Source organism: Lissotriton vulgaris, chromosome 7 (genome assembly GCF_964263255.1).
Source record: "Lissotriton vulgaris chromosome 7, aLisVul1.2, whole genome shotgun sequence".
NCBI lineage: Eukaryota > Metazoa > Chordata > Amphibia > Caudata > Salamandridae > Lissotriton > Lissotriton vulgaris.
In genome coordinates, this window is record NC_141695.1 from 1,220,743,535 (window position 1) to 1,220,753,221 (window position 9,687).

A 9,687-nucleotide genomic window follows, 5' to 3' on the forward strand; every position below is an offset into this window, starting at 1 on the left:
TGTTCCTCCAGAAGTAGGGGCACATCAGGAAATCGTGGTATTACCTGAGCAAGCCACTCCTCCTGAGGATGATCCACTGTCTTCCAGATCCCCAGCAAGAAAAAGGTCAATGAGGTCCACTACAAGTTCCTCTTGAAGCCCCCTTCCTTCTGATGACCTTGATCTTGATTTTAACGCAACAATGCAGTCTAAGAGGGAAGCACGCCACGAGCTGACAAAGGTAGCTAAGCCTAAACGGAAGATTCCCACAAGGCTTTCACTTATGGCTGATGATGACGACGAGCAAGAAGTGGTGTATGCTGCTGATGAACAGTCTGACGACGACCCAGTCATCACAGACGTCACTCCAGCCCCAGCGGGCATGCAGCAGACAGACATTTTTACCCTATCCCGAATTGCTGCTGAGCGGGATGTGGGCGGCGTGGCACTGGTACCACCACCATCGCATTTAACTACTACACCAGAGGTCTTCAAACTTTTGTAGGTTGAGCCCCCCCAGCTGAATTTTTTTAGATGTTGGGCCCCCCCGCCACCTGACAGAAATTTCTGCAATCTGGTACCCTACATAATTGAACGCCGCGTACATATCACGGGTCATATCCGGCAGACTCACAATACTAGGCTATGTGCGTCACTACCGATGGTCCTCCTGCTGCCGCCTGCGTTTCTTAACTTAAAATGCTCAGCTCCTTCTCCTCCTGAACTCGCAGCTCTGACCGTGGTATTTCCAACAGTAACTAATGCCAGCTGCGGCTGATTTTCACCGTTGTCAATGCAGGACACCGTCGACCGTCTGCGGTAAAGATGGCTCATGGATGGATCCAATGTGGTATCAGATCCCACCTGCACCAGTCATCCAAAGTCAGGGCTAAAGAGGCTGGCTGGCTCACGAGTCAGGTCACCGTGCAGCGCCGGGGGAAAAGGTGGGGGGTGGGCAGTCGCAGTGAGAGTGGGTGCAGCAAGCTGCTGTGCTCATTGGTTGCAGCATGACTGATGGCACATCGGTGGCGGTAATATATCATGCGACTGGGAGGGACCAATCCTACCGGGCAACAGCCGGGCTCAGCTGCTGTCCAGTGATGATCATGAATAATTATTAAGTTATTGATAGAGCAGGTAATCTATTAACTAAACTGTAGTTATCAATTACATCTTTTTAAACACTTATCCGCTGCTGCTGTGAATAAATTGCTGTTACAGTTTTTTTTAGCTATGTGACTAGGTTAGTGTAGTACTAGAAGTAGGGCAGAAAAGTACCACGGCACGGAAGAACACTATCACAGCATGGGGGATTTTAGTTTAGGATGGGCTCACCACCTTCTGCTTTGGTAGGCCTACAGTCAGGTACCACAAGTGATGACAAGAATACCATGCTGGCATGGCTAACCTGCAGCCATGATGTAGTTTTTACCCATGTATGTATGTGTCTGTGGCCACGAGGTAGCAAATAACTTTATAAGGCCCTCAGTCTTTACTATCCAATTGACATACAGTGGTGTTAGGCCTTTTCCACCTGCGATCCAAGTGGTAGTGAGCAGGATGGCACACAAGTTTACCTGAGTGAGGTGACCGGAAGAAGAACTGTGCATGGGGGTAAGAAGAACTGTGAATTAAATACCGCCACGATCATACAAAGCTTTTGAATTTCGAAAATATAATCAAATAGGAATGCCAGTGGCAGCATGGCAACGGAAAACAATATGTCACATTTAAAAGCCATTCAATATTCTGAATCTCTCAGGTAGCTTGATCGTAAATATATTTAGCCAATTATGACTTTCAAGTCAATGTATGATTCTGTCATTAAATAACAGAGTTATCCTATGGAATAAAAAGCCAAGCAACACAATACAAATTTTGCTATTACAGAAATTGTTTTTAAAGATCTGAAAACTCACATAAACTCTGAACCCAAGGGGTCTAGAATTTATTCAAGTGAATTAATTGAATTAATGCTCCAATATGTGTGTCAGTTCAGTTCAGTTCAAAACGCTTTATTTGGTTTGCGAAGCACAACCATATATACAATCACAAATACACATATTAAAAACATCGCAAATACATGGGTGTCAGTATTACTATCCACCCATATTAAAACAACACCAATCATTGACTTCAAACAATAAACTTGGACATATTATTTAACACATAATATCATACAAGCTTTAAAAACAAGTGCCTCTTACTACCTTAAGTACATAATGTCGCTATACAGTATCTAATAATTGTTCTGGTATCAAACACATTTCAGAAGTGGCAATGTGAAAATTACGCGATAAAGTGCCCTGTACACTCTGGACTCCGCAATGTGAACATTTTGCAGTATGCTACCTCCAATAAACAATTATAGTACAATTAAATTTCCTAAAGTAGCATGTGTGAAATTTCTAATGTTTATTTACATTTCCCTCGTCAGCTTGATTTTGCTTGCGAGAAAAGTGTCACTCAGTGGTTGAAATATAATTCATAATTACACTGAAATGATAAAAGTGCCACACATTGCAATCTTAAACCTTGGCAGCTATGGAACAGTTATTTTAGCTGCAGTGGGTTCACGCTCGTTAGAGCATGCATCGCTGCGCTAGAGTGTTTGGGACCAGCAGAGCAGTTAGTGGTCATGGCTCCAGCACAGTACTGTATACCCGGAGAACGGTTGTGCAGTCTTGAAGACTTTTACACTGGCAGTAGGACATACAGCAGGCATGGGTATATTTATGCCTCCCTCTCAGGGTATGTGATGAAGAAAAGTGATAATGGAATGTTGCCTACGGTTTCTGTGGTGAGAAATGCGCAGTCCCAGCTCCTACCTGACGTGGGTGCCACTGTCACTTGTAAGGTGTGCAGCATTAATTCCCACTTTGCCAAAGTTCAGATCCTCTACATTGCATCCACTCTATTGAAGAATACATTCAGAGGAACAATACTAAAGGAAGACATTCGAGCCACTGAAAAAAACAAGGTTGTAGTGTACAAGAGTTTCCGACCTAGTGACATCGTCCTGGCAAGTTATTTCTCTTGGTGATGCACAGTCCAACTATCTGTTGACAACCGCTGAGAACGAGCTGGGCGTGGTGGTTGCCCATAGTGAAGCAGGAGTACAGATGGTGTCTATCAGCTGGTGTGAGATGCAGTGCCCGCAGACGCACATGAAGGAGTTCAGGAAAGTGGCCCGGGTGCAGCCAGAGTTTCTACAGATGTAGTCAACTTGAATTTCTCAGAAGTGTTGTTTCCCGCGCCTCTTGGAGCTGTGCTGCACACTCCGCATTGTTGGCAGCTCTCCTGATGTAAATACAAATTGTTGTTATAGGACTTGTACAGTCTTGCATCTCAATGTGGTGTCCATGACAAAGGGTACATTGGTTGACGGAATAGATGGCATATCAGCAGATTCATGTCCAACAAAAAATTGTTTCTCAAAATTCTTTTGCTCCTCAGTGCCTAAAGTGGTTATACTGCTCGGAAAATGGTTTGATAGGGTCCGATTCGGCAGAAAATGAGTAATGCCGTTTATTTTTGCAGGCTTTCTTAATGCAACTAAAGTGTAATGTTTGTATTTAAAGACAAATAAAAGTACTTTCTAAGCTGCAGTGGGAGGCAAGGAGTCTCCTCTGCTCTGAAATCGAACGCAAAGGAACAGGACTGTCTATTCCTTTACTTTCGGTTTTAGCTGAGGAGACGTCCTGCCTCTCACTGCAGCTGAAGCATTTCAGAGCTACCAATTAATCCCCTCCTGGGAGGGTGAACTGTTAGCACTTATCTGACAAAAGCATGGGCGTGTCGTGCCCAATGATTTCCCCTCCCTCACCCCTCCAACACTTTGTCACCAGGAGTTCGCTAATGAAAGAAATTCCCATTTGAAATGGGTGAAGACTTGCGCCGCAGAGGACAACAAAGGTTGGATTTTAGAGTTGAGTGCGTGCCCCCCCCTGGGATGGTGTTAAGCCCCCCTGTGGGGGCGCACCCCACAGTTTGAAGAACTTTGTACTACACCAACACGACCTACAGCTTCCATATTTTCTCTTCAGAAGGGCCGGCAGGGACCTCCATCCAGCTCGACCTCCATTACCTCATGTAGTGGTGCTGTAAGTGCACAACAGAGTCAAATTCAGCCACGCCCATCCTCCACTTCATCTGCCATTGAAACTGAAAGTAGCACCTCCACCACCAGCAGACATTTCCAGTCCCCAGTTTGGGACTTCTTTACTGTTAGCCAAAAGGCAGAAAACATGGTTGTTTGTTCGATTTGTAAAACTGTAGTTAGTCGGGGTAAGCTTGGTACCAACTATGGTACCGGTGGCCAGAGAGGTCATCTCCAAAAACACCACACTCTCATTTGGGAGGCGTACCTAAGGAAGATCCGGGAAGCCAAAAGTACAACAAATCCAAATGTATCCATTCATATTGCATCTTATGATGACGAGGGGCGGATCATACAGGGATGAAGTGAAGAAGCGACAGACAGCACTGCAGTGGTAGCGCCCACACCCTCTACCCCTGCAACATGTATGAGGCACACTAAGAGTCTGGGAGATACACCAATGCAAAAAAGTACATCAATAAGCCGAACTCGTTTGAAGAAGTCTACATCATCCTCATCACATAAAACAGTCCAGACCACCATTAGCAGAATGTTTTGTTCGGATGCGCCATATGAACGCAACCACCAAACGGCACGTCTGTATAACGCAAAGCTGGCTAAAATGCTAGCGCTGGACCTTCTCCCTTTTTCTTTCGTGGAAGGGGTGGGTTTTCTAGAATTTGTGGCAACAGTCTGCCCTAAATGGAAGGTTCCTAGCCGGTCCTATTTTGCCAGGGTTGCTGTTCCAGCACTACATCAAGATGTGCTGGAGGTGATTGGCGCAGCTATTCAGAAGAGTGCTGTTCACATTATCCACCTGACAACAGACATGTGGAACAGTTGCCAAGCCCTTGATTATATGTGCATCACTGCACACTGGGTTTCTTCTGCAGGGGTTAAAGACAAGTTAAAAGCAGGTTTTGACACAGACACAGTTATTTAAGCTACAAGGAAACATGCAACAGTAGCCATATTTGCCATGGAGAAAACTCATACTGCACCTAACCTTTTGGAGGAGTTTGATAGGAAGGTCTATGAATGGCTGGAACCAATAAATTGCATGATTGGTTATGTTTCCACGGATAACGGCAGTAATATAGTTAAGGCCATGCGTGATGGTAACTACTTCAGAGTGCCGTGTTTGGCGCACAGTATTGACATCGTGGTGCAAGATTTCTTGAAAAAAGAAAACACAGTCAGCGAGTTACTGGCCACCTCCCGAAGAATCTGCACACATTTCAGCCATTCTTTTAAGGCCCGGAAGCAGCTGAGGAGCATTCAACATGAACGTAGACTGCCAGTCAAAGGACTCATCCAGGAGGTGACAATACGTTGGAACTCAACCTTTTACATGCTTGAGTATCTGTCTGAGCAGTGGGGGGTAATCAATGATTATATCTATAAACTGGGTTCTACTATGAAAGACATGAGACTAGTGTTGGAGGAATGGAAGCTAGTTGCAAGCCTGACAGACATGCTTTGTCCTCTTGAGGTCTTCACGCGTGAAGTCATAAGGGAGGACTGTTCTCTGGGCAAAGCTATCCCATTGTTGCGCATGCTAAGCACCAACTAAAGGCGGTATCTTCAACGTTTCGAGATGATGCTGAAAAGCAAGACGCATATCAGTCGGCGGAGAGGTTATTAGGCTGCCTAGTTGCCAATGAAAGGCTTGAAAACATACATACAGAACAACATTACATTTGTGCCACTATTCTGGATCCAAGGTACAAAAAGGCAGTGGCCAGCAAAGCATTCATTCCTTTTTATGAAGCAGATGTTTCAAAGTACAAACATTGGCTAGCTGTGTCAGCTACTCGGTTCGAAAAAGAGTGGCAGAAAATTTAAGGAGCCGGCAGAAGTACAACTGAAGCAGCAGGCCATCCGGCGTCAAGTTCCACTTCTGAATCTGAGGCCGAAGGGAGCCACTTTCCCTCACAGCCATTAACGACACCAGAAACCGTATCATCATCCTCACCTGCACCAGGCCCAGCCATAATATTGTCTGAAGCAGATTAGCTAACTCATCAAGGGTTTGCTCGTTACAGTGATGCATGCCACAGATGGTACACAAAGTGGAGCAACCCTGGAGAACCTTCAGTCGATGGTGCAGGCCTATCTGGATGACCCAACAGAGGTCTTTGTTAATCAGAACCCATTGCTGTATTGGTATCGGAAAATGCCTCATTGGCAACTGACCAACCTGCCTCTAAATTATTTGTCTTGCCCACTCGCAAGCGTGTCTTCTGAACGTGTTTTCAGTGCTGCTGGTGCCATTGTAACTTCAAAAAGGACCCGCCTCTCACCCAAAAATGTGGAGAGGTTAACACTGATCAAGATGAATCAGCACTTCATACCACCAGATTACAAAATACGTGAATGCACGCAGGAAGAAGAGGACACCAACTTAGGTAACAGAAGTTCTGCTCTGTTAGCAGACCTACTCCCGTCTCAATTCATAGAGTTTGAGGATGAGCTCTACTTCCCTGACACCGAGGCCTGAAAATGACTTCCTTTTTTTCGTCCTTGTTCACTTTTAATCCTGTGTGTCTTTCTTTGTTTTGCAACTTTTACCACAACAAAACTCTAATCACCTAATCACAACAAGTCCCTCAGCAGCACTGTCTTCAGCCTATTTCCTTATTGATTTGAAGGTGCCGCAGTCTGCATTCCCGAGGTTCACAAGTTCACAACTCAATCATGCTCCTCTATCCTCCTCCTCCAGACTCCCCCTATCCATTTCCCTCAAGGCAGATGGCTGGATTACGCAGAATAAATAAACTTTGTCTTCGTACTCGTAGATGAGTCCCCTCAAGTGGGACTGGAATTACTGACTACATGCTTGCTGATTGCTGACAGTTACTTCTGAAATTGATTGACAGGAGAGGCTGCCCTTTGGTCCTGCACTTTCAGAAGAAGATGCAGACAAAAAGTGGAACAAGTAATGAATAATGAGAAGAAGATGGCACGCTGTGGACATCAATGGCTGTCTGTCTCTGATGAAAGCAATTGCTGTTTGTTTGTTGTGCATGAAATGAATCATATGTCTTCTGTTATTATTTAATCTTTTACAAACTAAATGTAACTCAAGTCTACTCTGCTTTTTTTTACCTTGTTTAATTAAAATTGTACTTCAACTGCAGGGGCCACTACGTTGCATTTTCCAATATGCAAAATCTCCTTGGACTTACTGTTTGCCAATATACCATGATGATTGATTAAATATTATATCTTTTTTCTTTACAGTCACTCACTGGGATGGATGGATCATCAACATCTGTTTAGGGAAGAACTATGGCCAATTTGTGAGTGTCAAACAGGTAAACCAGTCTACAACAACTACTACAGCAGAACTACATGTCTGTCTAGTCGTGGTGTGGAGTGGTCGAGGCAGTATAGGTATGCCAGGCAGATTACAGAGTACATCAGTTCATGTAAAATTGGGGCTATGTGGCTTGCTGCATACAATTAGATATGCTTTGTATGTCTGTATCGAAGGTATGCTACATCAGGTTGCTTAACTCAGTGGTTCCTGCCTTGACCGTCTGCATCACCTTGCCGCAAACATGGGCCAAAAATCTGTAACGCTCAAGAGTTTGCGAATTTTCAGCAATTTCGCGAGATTCTCAGATTGTGAATTTGCCGCCGAGAACAGTAAATTTCGCTAGCGGAACGGATTTTTGTTTTTGGCCCATGCTTGCGGCAGGGCCATGCAGGTGGTCAAGGCAGGCACCACTGAGTGAAGCAACCTGGTGTAGCGTACCTAGGCTCTTTGACACAGACAGACAAAGCATATCTAGGGTTTAGGGTTCAGTGCGGTTTACTAGGGTTTTTGGGTTTAATTATTAATTTGGTAGGGTTCCCTTAGTCTAGGGCTCAGGGCCCGATGCAGGCTCATTCATAATGATGTTAGCAAAGTTTCAGGGGGGGTTTCGCGTTTTTTCAGAATTGTCCGAATTGTGGCTTTTGATGGTGTTTTGCAGGCGCGTGTGTTTGGGTGAACTAGTCGTACACCTTACACTTGATCGATTTTGTGCTGCCTTGCTGAGATTCTTGGGAATCACTGGAACAAGTGTCCTGGTAACTTTCAAGAGGATTGAAGTAGTGGAAGTGCTGAAAACAGCACTTTTTTGTCGAGGCGCGATTTGCGATATGCCATGTTTTGGGGACAGCAGTATTGCATGTTTTTGGGGGGCATGTAACTTCCCAAATTCAACAGGACAACTACAACAACATACAGTTACAGTATCCATCTTCATTTCTACTTATCTTTTAAGTAATGTTATTGCTGTGAACTTCTATGAGTGTGATTTGTTTGCTCTCTGCTTCAATTCATCCCTTCAGCCATTGTATGCTTTTTTCTTTGCTATTTTTTAAACTAATTTAATGTACTAAGTGGTTCTTCTCTCTGAGGGCAGATAGACAAATTAAATTGCGTAATTACTGCACCCCTGTACTGTCACATTGTTTCTTCATAGTTAGTACATTGTAGAAAGTACGACTTATTTTTCAGTAACCTATCCATTTAGCAAACAACTTCATGCATGCAGTGGTGCATGCACTTCCTTTATGTCCCTTAAAAGATTCATGGATAGCTTTGTATCCAAAGATTTGTTTTTCTTCATTTGTTGTTTGTACATGCTGTGTTTTCTTTTTTCTCCCTCTACAAAACTTTCCCCACAAACCCCATTCCCATCCAAGTTTCAAACCCTAACCCTTTTCCCCCGGCCTGTGTGGTTTTCATTGAGGTGTGAGTAAATTACAACAATAATTCCACACACTTGCTGGGGAGGATAAGGTGCAAGCAATCTCCCCAAATCAATTTTAAGGCAGCTAGATGAATGCTAGGATATTGTAATTCTGGTTAAAAAAACAACAATGAGTATTTTAAAATAACTTCTGAATTTCATGCCCACCATCGATTGGATCCATCGTCAACATCATCCTCCTACTTGTCAAGAAGATTTGTTGTTACGCTGCTGTGTCACTGTTCTTGTTGTAGCCATAATCATCCATGCAATTCTTTTTCCCCATACTTATCTTCAGCATTGCTTAGGCTACTGTTCCTTCTAATACTCCTCTCAGGCCACTCAATGTCTAATTTTTTTACTTTGTTTTTCATATGCTGCTACTACTAGTGTGGTACCACTCCGACTAACACCACAACAACAGAATTTCGGTCCGGGATGGCATAATCGCCATTTGCCATGCAGCCAGCGCTGTGCCTAGCTCTATTCTCAAACACGAATCACAGGTAAGATAAGCATTTTGGGGAGGTAGAATAATGGGCTAGGACTCGGAGGAGAGACTGACAGTAGTACTGGTAAAGTACTAGTAGGCCAATTGAATTCACTAACTCTGTTAGTGGCACTTTTGAACATTTCTGGATGTTTTAGATCATTCATGCGTGTAAGTTTGGGGAAACCAAATGTGCCGTAACCCCCGCCCACCACCCCACAAAATAACATCAACGCGTACACTATGTTGAAGTATGTAAAATAAATAATTATAACTAAAATAAACTAGTCCCAGCCCTTCCTAACCCAAACAATTGTCCATTTCAAATAGTCCTCTGAAAAGTCCCAAATAATCCCCAACTCCCGATTCCCACC

The 9,687-nt window shown here is 44.0% G+C and overlaps 1 pseudogene; it reads left to right on the plus strand.

Annotated features, from left to right (window-relative positions):
• The first annotated feature begins 2,617 nt into the window (after nt 1-2,617).
• Nucleotides 2,618-3,200, plus strand: LOC147703279 (exosome complex component CSL4 pseudogene; annotated as a pseudogene).
• Nucleotides 3,201-9,687: the final 6,487 nt, after the last annotated feature.